General features: G+C 38.2%; 1 protein-coding gene across 1 annotated transcript in view; it reads left to right on the top strand.

Moving 5' to 3' along the window:
- The window catches only part of CNTNAP2 (contactin associated protein 2), a 7,772,136-nt gene that overhangs the window by 6,965,579 nt on the left and 787,570 nt on the right, over positions 1 to 18,987 (top strand). The gene's annotated exons all lie outside the window — the stretch shown is intronic.

Below are 18,987 nucleotides of genomic sequence, written 5' to 3'. Positions count from 1 at the left end.
CCCAATATTTATAATTTTATAAGTTTTCTTACAGGTTCAGGCCTTGTGGCCATCAAGGTACTCCTTCAGACCTGGATCATATGCAAGGTAGTCAACCCATATCTCTAAGTTGTTTTTAAAATCAGTCCAGATTCTAGATATTCTTAAGATGACAGGTATTTATTCTACAGTATGAGTTGCATTATCATATATTCTGAATGTCAAAATCAGTTTTCCTTTTATATACCTGTACTATATGGTGGTCATCATAAGGGTTTTATATCTTTCTATGTAGTTAAGTTCTCTTAGACACCACATTTTCTTGGTGAATTTTCTTTGGACCATTTCATTGCTAGTTAGTTGTCTAACAGTATAAATACAAAAAAATATATTATTTTGTAGAGTCAGTCAAATATAAGTCTTCTATAAATTGACCGGGCAATTCTCATCTCCGATGGTGAGATTTTGTTTAGCATGTATTCCATTTGTTTCAAAACCTTTTCATGTATTACCTCTGCATGTTTACTGAATTAAAAATTAGATGACATTAGGAAACTATAGTAATATATTTGACTAGTGTTTATGACAGCAAAATAATTGGTTTCTTACTACCAGGTTTACCAAAATACATTATATTGCCTTTATCTGTACTAAACTGTAGACTAGTTGTTTTTGCCCACTCACAAATGACAGCTGTATAGTTGCTGACATTCTTGAATTTTTTTCACAACAACAGAGAAACCAATGTTGCAGTCATCAGCATTTTTGCTAATCCATCAGTTTCTTTCATGTGATATTAAGGGAGAAACTATATTAAATAATACTGGCCTGAGAACAGAGCTTTGGGGGTTTCTGGTTCTACTGGGAAGTGATCTGAGTGTGTTCCTTGTACAATAACTGATTGTTTTCTGTTTACCATTCATTATTCCATCTAATCAAGTACAGATTAAGGTGAATTTTAATCATAGACTTTAATATTACTGGATATGACAGGTAGTCAAAAATCTTAGCCAAGTCTAAGCATATAACCAAAAAATCAGGGGAAACAGGTGCTGACTTTGAGGGAACATGGACAAAATTCATGGCTAGGCTTATAAGGGCCTCTGGGCCAATAGCCTAGTATCATCCTATGAACCTAAGAACAGAAAACAGCCTCCATCTAGTTTATATAGCCATCAAGACCACATAGGTTCATAGGTTGGTACTAGGCTATCGGCCCTAGGGCCTATACAAGTCTAGCCATAACAATTCCCTGGATATTTCTTCCCACACTGTTTACTTGGCTTACATGACTTGAAAACAGTTACTTATTGGTCACCTTAATCTCATCTGCCTCAACTTTAAAACAGTCTGAATACTATTAGGCCAATTCAAACATGGGCTTGAAATCTGCTCCTAGTTTATTAAGGCACATATGCTTTACATTCTCTGTTTGAATGCCTAGGCCCCCAGTCTTCATATTCTCATACAATTTTGGTATAACTAACAATTCAAAACAATGAGCTTGAGGTGTATTTTTATATGCTTAAATTAGGCATTAATTACAGCACTTCTTATTTTAGACATATGAACACCTATTCTCTCCTGTAGCTTTCTGTTAGACTTGCCAATTTAAAATGCTGAACATTGTCTTCATTAGGCTAAATATACTAAGTCTTTGGTGTCACATGTGGCACAGGTATCAAAGTTAAACTTCTTTTGTATAACTGGGTGTGTGAACAGATAATCCCTTGAACTAGACTTACAGAAAATGCATCTATGACATGGATGCATTCCCTTTTTTGTGTAAGTATAGTATGAGCACCTCTATGTTGCTTTTTGTAGCACAATAACTGCTTTAAGTTACGTGCACAGCTATATCCAAAAAGTGGTTTCTCCATGTTATTATTTATCAACTCTATTCCATTTAGGATGTGCCAGTGCTTCTTAACTAGTTATGGAATTGATTCTGTACTTGTGTTATAAGTAAATAGTATAAATAAGAACTCATTTACACTTGATATTACATCAGCAGTCCTGTGCCATTTGTGTCAGAACCCCTTCATTTCCGAATATAATAACCACATTCCTTTCTTCATTTATTAACTTATGAGAGTAACTTCTATGAGAAAAATCTCTCGTCAAACCCATCAACTGCATCTCCATATTTGTTTTATGTGTGTTTACCCTAGCCACTCTTAACATCAATTCCATTAACAATATTACTGAACATATGTGGGGTGGGGGTGCATACTTGTCCTGTGTAGGTATGTGTTTCTCTGCATCTCTTTGGAATAAGTAGTGTGTGTAGTATTAATGTCCTGAAAGTTAACACTGACTGCTGAGATTGTTTTATTAAATGTTAGGAAGCAAACAGTTCTTCCTAGGTACAATATAAACTTATCTAATTCCTATTTCATAGCACCACATAGCAAAAATTATCATCCACAAACCTTCTATAAAACAAGGCATTCATTAAAAATGGGTTGGTGTGTTATAAAACATAGTCCATCTCCCATAAAGCGAATACTAAATTAGTATATGTGTTAGCAGCAGGGGTACCCATCTCCACCCCGTTCCTCTGTAAGTATAAGCATTCATTAAAACATGATAAAGTAGTTACAACGTTCACACACTGTGCTTATTAAAGTTGAGTACATTGTTGTCTGTTGGCATACAATTTTTTTAACACGTTCAATGCCATATCCATTCGGTATTACTATAAAACAGAGAATCAGCATCTAAACTGACTAACAAAAATTCCTTCTCCTGTTTCATTGAATGCTACAAGAATAATTGATGTAAAAATCACTGCTATCTTTGATAGCATTTGGAAAATCTTATAAAGTCCTAGCAAATGTATTTTTCAAGAAATAGGATATAGGTTCTGTCAATCATTATCTAGCAGACATAATGAGACTCATTGATGGATTTAAATGCTCTTTATGACTTTTAGTTAACCCAAAGTAAATGAGAATGATAGCATGTGAAACATAAAAAAAAATTAACAAATCTAAAGACAATTCATGCATACCATATTCCTGAGTGTGTGGTACTTTAGTACTTTGTTCAACTCTTATTCAGTTAATATATTCATAGGTTTCATAAGAAGATAGTAAACCATTTGCCCTGTCCAAACAACAAAAAAAAATGTTAGTATTAACTTTCCGGACGTTAATGTTACATGCCAAGATAAAGAGCTATATACTGCTATTTATTCCAAGGAGGTGCAGACAAATATGTACCCACGGAGAAAGAGTATTTCCTTTTTTTGGTAAACTGATGGAAGGTGTAATATTTTCCAGGATGGTGGAAAAATTCAGAATGAAGTAGCTTGTTAAACATTCAAACTAACATCTGTGCCAGTTTGCCTTTACTATTAAATGGTAGATGGTAATAATAATAATAATAATAATAATAATAATAATATGATTGGAATGCTGGCCAGACCAGTGCATGTTTTTATTAATTTTCCCACTCCTTGCAGATTTGAATCAAGACTTATAACTGCCCATTGTTCCTCATTAAAAATAATGTAGTCTGGTGTCTGCAGATTATGAGTTTATCATGTTTATCATCACTACAGATTTGTGTGAAATATCTGTTGATCTCACTGGCTACCATTTTAGATTATTTCATCATTAATTATAAGTGTACAAACTTCTTGTTCCAAGTTATTTACTGAACTGATGTATTTATAAAAGTTCATTTTATTTGTTTGGTCAGCAGCTAATTTGTTCTTGTATTTCATTTTTGCTTTCTTGATTTCAAATTTAAGAGTTTTGCTTATCATATTCAGTTCCTTTCCTTGGTGATATTTGGGAATTCTTTAAATGTATTTAACATTCTTTTCTTTTTCTTCTATAATGTAATAAGGGCAGTATTCCACCAAAAAAAGGTATTTTGCAGTTACTGTAGATGGAATTCTTAATAGTGGCAATCTTTACTATACTATAGATTAATAACTTTTCCAGATTTGTATAGTAATGTTGTTCCAATCAACAATGTCAAAAGACAACTGGAATTCCGGATAGTTAATCAAACAATAGTTGTATGAGTGCAGTTTTATGTTAGTTCATATTTAATGGAATTATAGTCTGCCACCTTAAGCCCTCATTGGGTGGGAGGATGACATAATGGTTAAGGTGTTTACCTTAAAGACACAAGGTGCAGGGTTTGATTCTCACATGGGGTAATTGGCTAGGCTTCAAATGGCCCAAAAGGGCAGTTAGCCTAGTACTAACCTATGAACCATGTGAAGCAGTGGGTTATCTGTCAGATTATGAATTAAATAATGAACACAAGTAGCTACAATACGCAAATGTTTTTCCTCTTGTTTTATCGTTCACAAATTGATGGAAACTGTGACTTGATAAACTCCTTTCATATAAAATAGTTGCACCTAAATAATTCCAGGTGATTACTGAGTAGATAAAATAACAAAGTATCAGCTACACTGAACAATGTTGAAACAATCTAATCTGGACTCTGATGATACTTATAACTATAGACCTGTCTCTAATCTTACATTTGTTGGCAAGGATGTTGAGAATCTTGTATCCGTTGTCTCACACACTGGGATAAAAACCTCACTAACTGTCTCAGACATCAGTTGTGAAGAGGAGGATAGTTGTGCCTCTACTGGGGCAGGGGTGTGGTCCAGGTCACAAGGTGCCACAATCCCTTAGAGGAGGGTTAGTACATACAACTGTAACCTAGGCCTTGTGTACTCCACTGTGGACTTTTTCATTGCAGATACATAGGAGAATGTATCCACATAGTGAAGTTGTAGTTATCCTATGTTAGTCTTCATTGTTCTCTGTTCGGTATTTGACATAGTTAAGCATGAAATCCTTTTGAACCAGTTGTAGACTTACTTTGGTGTCACTTGTTCTGTATGAAAATAGTTTGCCCCTACCTTTTTGGGCATAAGTCAAAGATGATTTTATCTGTGATAAACACCTCAAGCCCTCAGGCTGTGGTGTCCCTATTCCCACAGGGTTTTATTCTGGGTCCTTTTGTATTGTCAGTGTATATTCCTCCTCTCAGACAGCTCACTGAGAGAGAGGTCTTCAGTATTTTTGCTGTTGTGATGATACCAAGATTTATTGTTTGTTTCAATTTATTAACAAGGGTAGAACACTGATCCATATGGATCATTTTTAGAGCAGCTCAGGATACAAAAAAAAGAAGAGAGAATCAAGGTATGACAAATGCAAGGAAGCATTGTAAAAAAAGTGTTCAAGAGAACAAATCTAAGTCTTCCAAGATATCAGTAAACACTAATAACAAATCTTTCAAATATTTCAGATGGCAGACTATACAATCTTTATAATGTATACAGTACTACGTAAGAGAAGCGGCGAAGGTAAATGGGGGCATATGAAAAGAGAACTGAGAGAGTACAGCAGGAAAATAAAGTAGTTGAATGTCAGATAGTGGAAAAATAATGAAAGGCGAATATGAATAGAGAGTGAAGGGTTCAGGAAACGGCAGAAGTGTGGAATCTGATAAGTTAGCTAAGTCAGAAATATAATTTTTAAGCTGTGAATGAAGGTATAGTTTAGCTTGCAGGGCAAGTGATTTTTTTGGTCTAATGAGTGAGAAGGCAGAATTGGTACGTGAAGCTTATTATGTGATGGGAATGGGCAGTTCCAGTGGAAGGGAAAGACAGACATTGTACATGAAGATTCTAGAAATAAGATGGTTCGCCAAGGCTGATAAGTAGTCTTGATAAATTAGGTTGAACTTAAGAATGGCAAGTAGTAATTGTGACCTCCATTTTAGAGCGAGCCATTTGGCTTTAGCCAGAGTGTAACACTGGTGTTACATGCTCAGCATAGTATGTATCACCATTGTTGCACTCTGTCTTAAGCATGTAACAATGATGTTTTTATTTAGGGGAGAGGGTTATGAGTCTGCAAATTTGTTATGGCAATGACTGCGGGAATTATAAGTTCATTCCGGAGGAGGAGGAAATGGTAAGCCATATTTTAATTGTGCTTGAAAAATACCTTTTACTCTACCATGTCTCTTTTGTGGAGAAAGGAAGTGGGATATTGTTCTCACCTGAAAAGAGATTTGGAGACTTTATTTTCAGTCATGCTGAAGCAGCATTGGATGCTTAGTTGGCTATTAAGGCAAAGTATGACATAGTGGAAATGCACATTTAATTCAATTACAGTATTTTTTAATTTGCAGAAGTTCATTTTGTGTAGCTAGTAAGAGAGGAGCTTAAGATCATTATCAAGATCAAATTTGCTAGTATGAGGTGGTTGGCAGATCTATAGATTGCACTGCTATCAGTGTGCATTGTGTGTGGGATGGGAGAGGTCAGTGTGAGTTTATTTATAAAGATAAAGAATAGTATGGGAAGCAGAGAGTCCTAGGAGACTCCTTAGCATAAGCTGCCAGAGGATGAAGATGAATGAAGTCAAATGAATCTCTGAGACCACAATTTCCAGTTTTCCTGACAAACCACCTTGAAGAGAGAGGTTTACCATAGTTTGTAGCCACATCACCTCTTAAACAAATAAGTATGCTATTACGTGTGATAGCATCACTTCTGGCTGTACTAGCTTCATTTCTGATACCATGTAGCATTGCATTCTTTAATATAAAATAACATAAAGCTATGCAGTGAATTAACACTTGCTTGTAGACACAACCTTTTAGGCTCCAAAGTTATAAGAAAATCAGACAAGAAGATTCTGTATACACAGACACATATTTAAATAAACAATACAATATGCTGCAGATATTATGGCACTGTTATAAGTAGCTCTAAAGATGAATGCTGAATTGGAATCCATGTGTTAAAATTCTATTGCAATTCACTATCTCACACCTCATGCAGCAAATGAATAGGGAGTCTAACAGTGATAACTTTCAAGGGTTACTGGAGCCAGACACTTGTGGCCCAACATTTTATTAATGTTCACTGCCAATGTTCTGGGACTAATCCAGACTAGAATTAAGCATTTTTAAGGGACGTCTAGTCTGCTGCCCTGGCACTTATACATTCTATAGCCATAACTTTCTTCATCAAAGGAACAAATAGACAAAGAGCACTGCCTTACCTGCATAAAAAATTATGAGGCACGCTCTATCTCTCTCTCTCTCTCTCTCTATATATATATATATATATATATATATATATATATATATATATATACAGATAAATATGTATCTATCTATATATATATATATATATATATATATATATATATATATATATATATATATATATATATATATGGATTCACTTTAGAAGGTCGAAATACTGAAATATAGAAATTCAGTATTTCGAGCCCATAAAGTGGAATCCTGAAAAGAGCGAAACCTCAGAAGCATGAAATTCAAAACCTCGAATACCGGAGGTTTTTAATTAGCATTTCTGGTGTTTCGCTGTGGTTATGAATTCAGGTAAGTGTGTATGGGTTAAGGGTTTTGGGTAGGGGCTGTGGTGTGTGTTAGTGTGTTTTGTTGCTGTGATGTGTGTGTGCGAGGAGAATGTAGCTTGTGTGGTGGTGTTTTGTGTGTGTTTGTATGTAGTGCAACCTCAGAGTTCGAATATTTAAGTAGGCGGGGGTGTGGGAGCTTGTGTTTGTGTATGGGGAGGAAGGTGTGTGTGTGTGTGTGTGTGTGTGTGTGTGTGTGTGTGTGTGTGTGTGTGTGTGTGTGTGTGTGTGTGTGTGGAGTAGACGCATGAAATTCAAAATCTACGGTGTGCGAGATTCTGCATGTTGCACTTCTGAGTTTTTGTTGTTTGAAGGTTTCGACTTTATAGTCTCGAAATACTGAATTTTGACATTTCAGTATTTGAAGGATATAAAGTGAATATATATATATATATATATATATATATATATATATATATATATATATATATGGGTGTGTGTCTATATATATATAATTTTTTTTAAAGTTTTTTAAGTAGTGGACCAAGTATTGACCTATGTAGGATTCTATGTTTATGAATGCAGGACTGAAGATGTCTGCTTTTAAACTCTCTGCTTGCTGTTGCTTGTTTTTTTCTCAATGAAGTAAGTACAAAACAATGCAACTGCATGAGTAATTAGTCAAAAGACATGACTTGTTTACAAGGGGGTCAATGCACAATTCTGCAGTATAAGAAGAAAAAGCATAGCACTAATGACAGTCACTGGATTTCTGGCATCATACATTATGCACATTGTTTGATAAGGACTTGTGATGTTCTGCAGCCTTACAGAAGCAATGAAGGGCTGCAAATTAAAGATATTTCTAGATGCACTGAGTAGGCATAGCTTTTTCAAAACCTCTCCTATCTGTGAGTAGTGTATCATTGAGATGGTAGTTATAAACACCTAGGGATAACATGCTTATGATGTGAGTCAGTCCTAGGCTTGGGTTGATTACCATGCAAGGAGAATACATTTAGGAGGATTTGGATGATTAGGAAGGCAAAAAAGGAGACACCAAGAGATCTGAACATAGCAGGTAAGTGTTTGGTACTGAAAGCGAAGTTAATAATTCCTCAGTAAAGACAAGAATCAAGTGTTAGGGAGTGGGCTAGTTTGCAGTTCCTCTGGACTCTGTGGTCTATCCCATTCTAGTCCCCCTGGCAGCCTGAAAACCCTGCTACAGTACTCTTGTTAGGTTCTTGCATGCATGCATGCTTCCAAGCATGCACAACCTCTCATCCGAGTAGCACACTGTTTGCAGTGGAGACACACAAGGCTGTTTATGCTGCTGGTAATACACCTTCATTCCTGCAGGTGTAACCAATGCAGTGAGCCAAGCTGCCTTACTAAACCCAGGATGTGCTAGCTGGTACTGACCACTTACTGTCATCCTTCTCTACCTGGTCCTTCCACTGTTTATGTCGCTAGTCAAACATGAGTCACCCAGGGTGCATTCATGGCTTGGGGCCAGACACAAAATTTTTATGTTGTATGTCAATTTTTCTTTTTATGATGTAGTCTTTGAAGGTTTTTATGACATTATTGACAGCAGGTGAAAAGACATTGACTTTTTCATTTGTTGTGCAAAGGTTTTTAGCAGATATTCTTTGTCATACAAAGTTTTCTTTCATTGTTTTCAGATGGTAATATATTTGAAATATTATCATAACATTCATATCTATAGCTCAGTCACGGTTTTATCTCTAGTTCTGAAATGAAAAACATTCTGTCCTCATTTTTACAATACACTTTGTACTGCAAACACAACAACAACCAGGATTTTCTTGCTTGTCTCTGCAGAAGAAAATGTTGAGGTATTATGGCTAGTTAGCTGCAACCTGTGCATAGATCTCTGCCCATTAAGTTAGAAAAGGTATCAGGATAACTGTGTCAAGGTCTCATGACTGAAAGACAATCCAGGAAAGAGTGACTGCCCTAATGGATGCATGAGTCAGATGACATTCAGGAAGAAGAGATGAAAGGAATAATATATCTCTTTGGTTTCCCAATTACTTGACCTGATTAGGGGATCAGTTATCATTCTGATCTTCTAGCTTATCTTCTTAAATTGATGCCATGTATGACATGCCGGAATGTTTAAGATATTAAAGCCACAAGACTCCATTGCATGACATCCAAAACTTTGAGCCAAATGATTTAGTATATTGCTTTACTTCTTATGTAATCTGTGTAAGGTAGTATGCAAAACATTATAAAACAAAAAGGACTGATGAAAGAAGACAGAAAAAAAATCAACAGCATAAAGAAATATAATATTTGCTAATAGATTTGATAATCCTTAACTAATACCCTTTAAAATCAAAGTACCTACTAAGACACATTTTTGTCTGTCTGGTTACCTTTTAGCTATCACAACTGCTGTCACTGCAAAGTTAGTTAGTTTGTTAGTTAGTTAATCTTCCATTCAGATATGTCCTTACTCCAGAGGGATTGTCTGATTATTTAACAGTAAACATATTTATGGACATTGCACTATTTTGATGACACTCAAGTGTTTAATTCAACATATACGGATTTAACTTTTTGTAAGAATACAATTGTGTAAAATGTAAAATATCCTCTTTGTAGTCAATTGCTTTTAGTATAGAAAAGACTTTTAGTTTCTAACATTTCATGCTGAAAAAGTATTTAATAGATGGCATTTTAAGTAAGACACCTACCTACAAGCAAGGATTTTTTAAAATTAATATTTGGAAAGCTTTATCATGTTTGGTCTGCAGAGGGCAGCATTGTAGCACAGTACAGTTAAAACTGGTTCAGCATAGTGTAGTATATTATTCTGTACTATACAGTAATATATTTCTAAACGCGTTTAGATATATATTTTTGTCACTTTTTTCCTTGTTTCTGGTTGTGCCCTGCTTTGCATTCATCAGCTACGTGGTTCTTATATCCCTGCTATGGGAAGATGGAAATAATAACAATGCAATGCAGACAAGGTTGGATGTTTGAAACCGCCTGAGTATGCTGTCAATCTACAAGTGCCATCTGCAGCATCATTCATTTTTAATTATCCACTATTTATGAGCCCACAGTTTTTCTAAGTTTTAGAAGGATCAGAACATATATAATCAGTGATCATCAGAGCTCCCTACCTTCCATCTCTAGAATGTGGAACACAACCTCTCATAATGTGGAACAATTGGGCAAAATATGGAACACTCACTAAGGGCTTACAACTTCAACTAAGAAGCTCACAGGATGGTTAAAATATGTTACACTGTACATATATAATGTGCTTTTCATGAATTAATATTATTCAGTATTATTTAGTATCGATAAAAAACAATTCTTAACTCTGAATGTGTGACAGACTCAAAGTGGAACACTGAGGAACATGGACTTTAAAAGATTCATAATGAGGACTGTATCGCCTAATGAGGTACACTTCAGAGGTATGATCATTGGGTCTAGGTGCAGCATTTCCTATTTTTCTTTACTACATCTATAGCATTGATCAGCTGGTGCTCTGATTTTATTTTCTGTAGTAATGTAGGAAGGGTAATTCATACCTACAGTATAAGACTTTCCAGTGCTATGAGGCCATGGAGTGTTCCTTAGAGCAAATAGTTGCTAAAATGTTCCTGCTTTCAATAAATTGGAAACAGTTTCTGCCGATACACAATCAACTGCTTCATACACAGTGCTTCTCAGTAATCTTGTGTAGCTGTCAGAATGTTATGGTGGCAGTGTGGATTGACATCTGCTGCCTTTACATTTTGACTGTTTATTAAGATAGAAAAAGTGGTCAGAGGTGCTAAGTTACCTAAAGAACTACAGTGAAAACTGAAGTGTTCTGGATATCTTTGTGCTGAAGGAATCATTTATGCTGGTTAGCCACAGCCACTAAATTAAAATCTTATCTGTTTCCCAGTCTTAGAGTCCGTAGATAGAATAAGCACTGAGGTAATATTCACTGGCACAATGAATCTCTCCTACAATCAATAGCCTTAAAGAGGTAATTTCCTTATTATCCATTAGTGCTCAGGCTGCCAGTTTAGCTAAGCACTGCTTACATAACCATCTGTCCCACTTTCTGTAGGACATTCCAGATTTTGAAAAGGCATGGGAGACAGATGAGTGGTAGGACATTCGGAATAGCAAATATCTTAAAATTCTACAGAAATTTTTGAAGCATCTAAATATTTTGCAAAATAGCAGAACTATAACACCAGCTATCAGTCACTTCGGCAACAGTGAGTGTTTAGTTTAAAACTAAACTAAACATGAGATTTCTGTAAATTTACATTGGTCAACAGTATCTCCAGAAACTCATGTTTCAGCAAGAAATGTCAAAATACGAGCAGCTTGAAAAGTTTCATCTGTAAATGAGACTGATCCATTCAACATTAAATAAATCATAGGGTCATAGTTGGTTACTACAGTAATGGCCCTAGGACCCTTACAAGCCTAGTCAATTACAACCCCTGTTCCCAAGAATATCAAGGTATTAAGCAGAACTAAGTCAACAACCACTGCCCCTGTCCAAGAGGGACACAGGTGAAACTCCTGCGGTGAATTTGCAGTTTCCCATCCAATCATCCAAATTACACTTAAATAGGGTCAGCAATGGGTTCTGTTTCACTTGAACTGGAAGTGTGTTCCAGAGGAGAGGTAACCTCTGTGAGACATATCTGTCTCTCCAGCAAGTCCTGTTGATGTCACATACTAGGTTGAGTTCCCTAGAGTGAGTGCATCTTATACCACTTGATTTATGAATGTGCAGCATTTCTATTAGAGCAGGATTTGATATTGCTTTATTTGCAAGGCAAAGGTCACCTCTGAGCAGTCTGTAAGACACAGAGTGTAGTGACAGTGATTTTAGTCTGTCAACATATGACATATGTTGAAGACCCTGAATTTTTCTTTGAAAGAATCTTTGAGGTCTTTCCTGTTGCTGCAGCTGGTAGCATTGTACTCTGTTATTAGCCTGATGAGTGAGGAGTACAGAGTGGTTATAACCTCTTTTGTTCTGGATGCAATGTTCTTACTTATGAGTTGGGCAAGGAACAAAGCCTTTCTTACCACTGTGGAGACGTGATGGTCAAAGGAAAGGTTACTGTCAACCTGTGTGCCTAAATCTCTCACCACTGATTGCATGCTTAGGGTGTTGTTATTAATGTGGCAATCTGCAAGGACATTGCAATTGCCAAAGGGGTGATAATGCACTTTTTTGCATTAAGTTTTAGAGCATAGGTTCATAGGTTGGTACTGAGCTATCTGCCCGAAGGCATATATTAGCCCAGCCACGTTGTGCGGTATTCACCGCCCCTTTAGTAGTTCCCTAGACCCTTGTACTAGCAGCTAGTACCCTTGGCCCCTATCTAGTAGTGCTGTTGGTGTGATCCCCAGTGTGAACTTTCTGTTACCCATCCACTCATCAAGGTTCCTCTTGAAGAGTGATAGTGAGGGGCTCTGTCTTATGTAGATCGGGACCCTGTTCCATAGTAAGGGAAGTCTCTGTAAAGGGAATCTATCCCTCCAGCATGTTCTATTCATTGTTGTGTTGAGGTTTATATCCCTAGAGTGTGTAGCTCGAGTAGATTTGGTTTTGCTAAGATGGAGCATGTTCAACAATTCTGGGTTGGACATGGCTGTACGTTAGACAGAGATCGCCTCTGAGAAAGCGGTATGCAACAGAGAACAGTCTTAGCTTTTTCAATTGTGCTGCATAGGGCAACTGTTTGAGGCCAGTAATCCTCTTGATTAGGTACCTTTGTGGTCTCTCCAGCTGCTGGAGATGTCTAGCCAGGTACATTCCAATTGGTGCATTGTACTCAATAATGGGTCTGATGAGGGAAGAGTAGAGGGGCACCATTACATCCTCAGATCTTGATGCAAACCCTTTCATGATCAGATGGGTCACATAGAAGGATTTTCTAACCACTTTGGCAACATGGTTATCAAAGGAAAGCTGGCTATCTACTTGGGTCCCTAGATCCCTTATTTCTTCTTCAGATTTCAGGGGATTACCTCCTATGTTGTAGTTTGCGGGTACTCTGTTTTTTCCAAAGGGAATTACTACACATTTTTTTGCATTTAGCTTGAGACCATGGCTTTAACATCATGCATCAGTCTCATTTAGGCCCTTCTGGAGGATCTCCATGTCGGCCGGAGACTCTATTATAGCACCCAGTTTGCAGTCGTCCACAAACTTAGTCAACCACAGCTCTTCCGTGCTTGCCTGCACTTCTGAGAAATATATGCCAAACAGGAGGGGCCCCAGGACAGAGCCCTGAGGCACACCACTCATTACTGGTCTGGATACGGACATAGATCCCGCTACTCTTACTTTATGGGATCTGTCTGAGAGCCAGTTTGCGATCCATCTTGTGACGTAAGGGTTTATGCCCAGGCTGGTGAGCTTATCAATAATACCCAAATGGGGAATGGTGTCAAATGCTTTAGCAAGGTCAATGTAAGCCGTGTTTACCTCCTTTCCCTTATCTATAGCCTGAGCAACTGTCTCAAAGAAATCCACCAGGTTCAGGAGGCATAATCTGCCCTTGACGAAGCCGAACTGTGTGGGGTCCAGCGACTGGAGGTTCCCAATCTCTCCATTTATGAGTTCCATAATGATTCGCTCCATAGCCTTACAGATCAGACTGGTCAGGCTTATTGGTTGGTAGTTCCCAGGGTCAGTTGTGGCCCCACCCTTGTGTAGTGGGACCACCGTTGCCGTGCGCCATTCTCTGGGCACATATCCTGTGGAGAGGCTAAGACTGAACAGGGTATTAAGATGCGGGGTTAATTCCTTTTGGAGCTCGCGTATGACAAAGCCTAGTACACCATCTGGTCCCATGGAGGCAGTGTTTTTAGCTTTAGATAGAGCCTTGTTAACCAACGTATCAGTAATAACTGGACTGACACAATCCCCTGGAATGGTAATAGGCCCTGTAGGTGGTGGGGGGGGGGGTTTGCACTGAACCTGTCAGCCAAGATGTTGGCAATGTCAGAAGGGTCAGTGTATTTTGTTCCATTTTGTACTAGCTCAGAACAGACCTGAGCGTTGCCATTTAGGTTTTTGACGTAGCCATAGAAGGCCTTATGGTTATCCTTGGCTTCCTTGGCAACTTTCTTTTCAAAATTAGCTTTAGTTGACTTGATGAGCATGACCTTGGCACCAGTCATTTGTCTGTGTAAGTCCACCTTGTAGGATGTTGACATCATCTAAGGACTTGATGACTGCAACCAGTTTCCGATCATTAGCAAACTTTGTCAGCCATAGGCCTTTTGTTTTAGCCTATACATCCAAGAAATAGATTCCAAACAAAAGGGGCCCCAGCACCGATCCCTGTGGAACACCACTTGTTACAGGTCTACTAGTGGAGGTAGAGTCACCTATTCTGACTGTGTGCATTCTATCAGTGAGCCAATTTGCAACCCACCTGACAATATCGGAGTTGATCTCCAGCTGGGTGAGTTTATCAATGATGCCTCAGTGGAGAATAGTGTCAAAGACCTTGGCCAGGTCCAGGTAGGCCATTTGCACAGATTTGCCTCTGTTCAGGGTTTTGGTGACTTTCTCAAAGAAGTCCACCAAGTTCAAGAGGCAGGATCTCCTTTTAATGAATCCAAATTGGGTTAGATCAAGCTTTTGGAGGTCTCCTATACCTTTGTTAATAAGTTCCATGATTATTCTTTCTATAGCCTTGCAAATTAGGCTGGTCAGACTTATGGGTCTGTAGTTGACAGGGTCTGTCGAGGTGCCTCCTTTATGCAACGGGATGACAGTTGCGGTTTTCCATTCAGCAGGTACAAAACCAGTGCTTAGACTGTGGTTAAAACGACTGTCTAGAGGTGCAGCTAGTTCCTGTTTTAATCCATTTAAAATGTAGCCTGAGATATTATCAGGTCCCACAGAGGCTGTGTTTTTAGCTTTGGAGAGAGCTTTTATAACCTGCTCCTCGGAGATGCTAGGTGGAGGGAAGGTGGTAGGGATGCTTTGAGGGATATGTGGCGGGACAGGGGTGAGAAGTTTTCACTGAACCTATCAGCTAGCAGGTTGGCTATTTATGTGGGTTCAGTAAATGTGGTGCCATTAACAACCAGTTCTGTGCAGAACTGTGCTTTTCCTTTATGGTTTCTGACATAGCTAAAGAAGGCCTTATGGTTATCATTAGCAAAGGAGGCTAATCTGGATTCATAGTTAGCTTTAGAATGCCTTACAAGGTGTCTTATTTGCTTGTTTAAGCTGAGGAGGGAATGCTTCCAATTTAGAGACCATTGCTTCCTGCTCTTGGACAACAATTTCTTTCTCTTATTGTATAACCTGTTAATGGTGGATATCCACTAGGCATGCTTGTTCTTTCCTGAGGATCTTATTTTGGTCCTATCAGATATGGCTGAGTCAATACATTTGTATAGATGCTTATACAAGGCATTGGTGTAAATCCCAGTATAGGTGTCCATGCTGTCACTGAGGGCAGCGGCTATGAAGCTATTAATGCCATCACATATTAGGTTCTAATTGGCACTGGAGAAGTTTTTTAGTCTAGTTGTTGATAATGGAGGGAGAGGGGTCAGATGTTATTGTTACTTCTAGACACTTATTTATGATCAAACCTCACTAGGGAAGGCTGCAGACATGGGGTAGTACAATGATCACCCATGTTAGTGAGCACCAGATCTAGAATGTTTTTGCCCCTTGTGGGGGTGTCAACCAAGTGGTCCTGGGCATTGGAGTTAATAAAGTCTTAGAACCTTTGGGCAAGTGTGTTACTACATGTATAATTTACCCAGTCTATGGATGGGTAGTTAAACTCACCTAAAACCAGGTTGCTGAGTTGTATCTTGAGCAATTCAAGTAGATCCAGGTATGTAGTATGGGCATCCTGGTTCATGGAGGGGGTCCTACAATTGGCAATAACTTGGAGATGGGTCTTACATACAGTCAACTGGACCTGGATTAGTTCAAGGAAATCATTTTGTTTAACCATACTCCACCTCCTTTAGTTCTCACACAGTTTGTGATCTAAATGTGTCGGAGGCATTATAACCCAGTATGGCCAGGGTGCTTTCCATGGCCTTAAACCAGTTCTCTGTGATTGCACAGATGTTAGCATCTTCGAAGGTGAGGGCTGCTTCCAGTGAGTGCAGTTTTAGGTTTAGACCCCTAACATTTAGCAGTATAGCCTTGCGATTTTTTTAAGTTGTTTTTACGTCGGGAATTTTGTTGTTATGACATTGCCTAAAAAAGCCACTATGGGGGACGCAAGAGCCTTAGCCAGTAACTGAAATCCCAGAGGTGGCAGATGAAGACCATCTCTGACAAAGTATAGAGGTCTGTCAATCATGTCATCCCTGGATACCCTTTGAAGGACACCAGAAACTAAACCAATTGTTGAAGTCAACCATTTTTTTGTTTATATTGTGGTACCATCTTAGATGAAGGTAGTATGCTGCTCAAGGCTAAGGACATACCTGCCTGAAACACATATTCAGAGAACTCAGCATGTCTCTCTTCATATATTCCAATGAGGTATGTCTCAAGTCATTCACACCAACATGAACTATGATGGAGTCATAACAGTTACTTGTTGTAGCAAGACTTGAGTGTGTGTGTGATCTGGCAGATCTTGGCACCTGACAGACATCTGACTGTAACCTTCTCCATGTCCAGCCTAGTGAGAGGGACATCTGTGCGCCTTACTATGGAGTTGCCTATGACCAAAACATTTGGTTTAAATGTGCTTTGCCTTAGGGACTTGTTTGGTGAGACACTTGTGCTGTGGTTTTATGTGTACTGAGTACTGTAGGTACTTTATTAGGTGTAGCATGTTTGTGTTTCAGAGGTCTCTGATGTTTAGATAGATTTCTGGTGAGTACCTCCGCTTATAGTGGTTTATGTGTTGAAATCTTGGTTTGCGGAGGAGGTGTGGTATGTGGGCTGACAACCTGTTCAGTGTCACTATAGTGTGAACGAGAGAGCAAGGATTCCAAATTCTTAGTGTATATTCATCTCTCATAAATTGAGCTTGAGTGGTTTAGGAGTAGTGGGTTGTCAGTGTACATGAGGCAGTTGCTACACTGCCTCAGGATAGCCATGCCAATCAGACTGGCACCAGAAATGGAGGAGAACTGACGATCCATAGTACTAGGTATAAATTTCCTTACTTTAATAAGGAAGGATGTGGTTTAACTGAAGGCTTAATGCTGGTTCTATACTAAACGGGCTCTCAAGGGGTATGAGACTATGAGGGATTAATAGAGTTCAGTTGGCAAATGCTGTGGAAAGCCCAGCTGAGGCGTTATCCAAGCAGCTGAGCACAATTTTAAGTTGGAGCATGGGCAGCTTCTAAGGGAAAATAAATCTACTTTAGCTCTTGCATCTATAACCACCAAAGGTTACCTCCACTGTGAGGTGCTGTGCAAAGGTGCACTACACCAAAACAGATGCCTTGGATTCCTCAGATGAAGAAAGTAGAGCACTGTATCACTCTGCCACATGTCCCATATAAACATTATACTGCATTTGGAATTCTTCATTACTAATGTGGTCATCTACCTGTAAAGTACAAGTCAGGTGAATTATTTATTTGTTTTCCAGCTGATGATCAGTATAGCCTGACTGAGATAAGAGCTAAAGGCTGATTTCTGTTTTTTAAATATTTATTTTTATTTTATTTATTTATTTAACATTTGTTTACAGGGATAGTCCAAATGGGCCGGAAAGAACCAATTCTCAGTGGAGGCACATAGAGAAAAGCTCCATTAATACAAATTGTATATATAAATGCTTGGAAAAATACAAGTAGTATTGTGGCAAAGAAACATACAGAGTAGAGTTAGTTAGTATAACAGATGCTCAGTATGAATTTACATTACAAACACAGGATAGATTATCAATGCATAAAAAATAGCTATTAAGAAAGATATGATTTAAGAAGTAAGTAGAGTTAAACAGAGGAGAGATGGACGAAAAAACAAGAAAAAAGAGAGAAAAAAGTGAGAACAAAGGTAAGCAGTAGAAATTAAGAATTAGGGATATAATCAGCCTGAGGTTGAGCAGGAGCAGATCCAAGATTTGGAAAGATATTCCTCAAGTGAGAGTTTAAAGGATGTGTGATTTTGGTTTGATCTGATAGTGAAGGGAAGGGTATTGCAGATTCTGGCTATGGAGAAAGGTCATAAACTTTGGCCGGCTAGTTTGCTGGGACGATGCTCCATGAGAAGTTGCTTATTTTCTGACCTGACAGATTTCTTTGGTATGTAGCTTTGGAATATAGTAACAAGAGCAGGGCAGGTCATGGGTCTATGAATGATTTTATGTGCCATTTTAAGCTGAAGGAAGGTAAGGCAGTGTGGGGGTTCAAGCCATTTGAGAGTTCTGATAGGTATACAGTGGTGTGTAGAGTATTTTGCATGTGTGGAAAATTTTGCAACTTTATTGCAGCAAGTTTCAAGCTTGCATTTTAGGGAAGTTTGTAAGTTTGTAAGTACTGGGCATCATATAGTAGTGTGGGTTGAAGGTAAGAAGTAGCTAGAATGCACTTCGTAGATGTATCTAAGAATCGTTTTTGCCGTTAGAGAATAACAAGTTTCAGATGTGTTTTCTTAATGC

This window comes from Protopterus annectens, chromosome 3.part0 (genome assembly GCF_019279795.1).
Source record: "Protopterus annectens isolate FY-2018-M chromosome 3.part0, PAN1.0, whole genome shotgun sequence".
Lineage (NCBI taxonomy): Eukaryota > Metazoa > Chordata > Ceratodontiformes > Protopteridae > Protopterus > Protopterus annectens.
The sequence above is the reverse complement of the archived record's forward strand: the minus strand, read 5'-3'. Positions and strand labels throughout refer to the sequence as shown.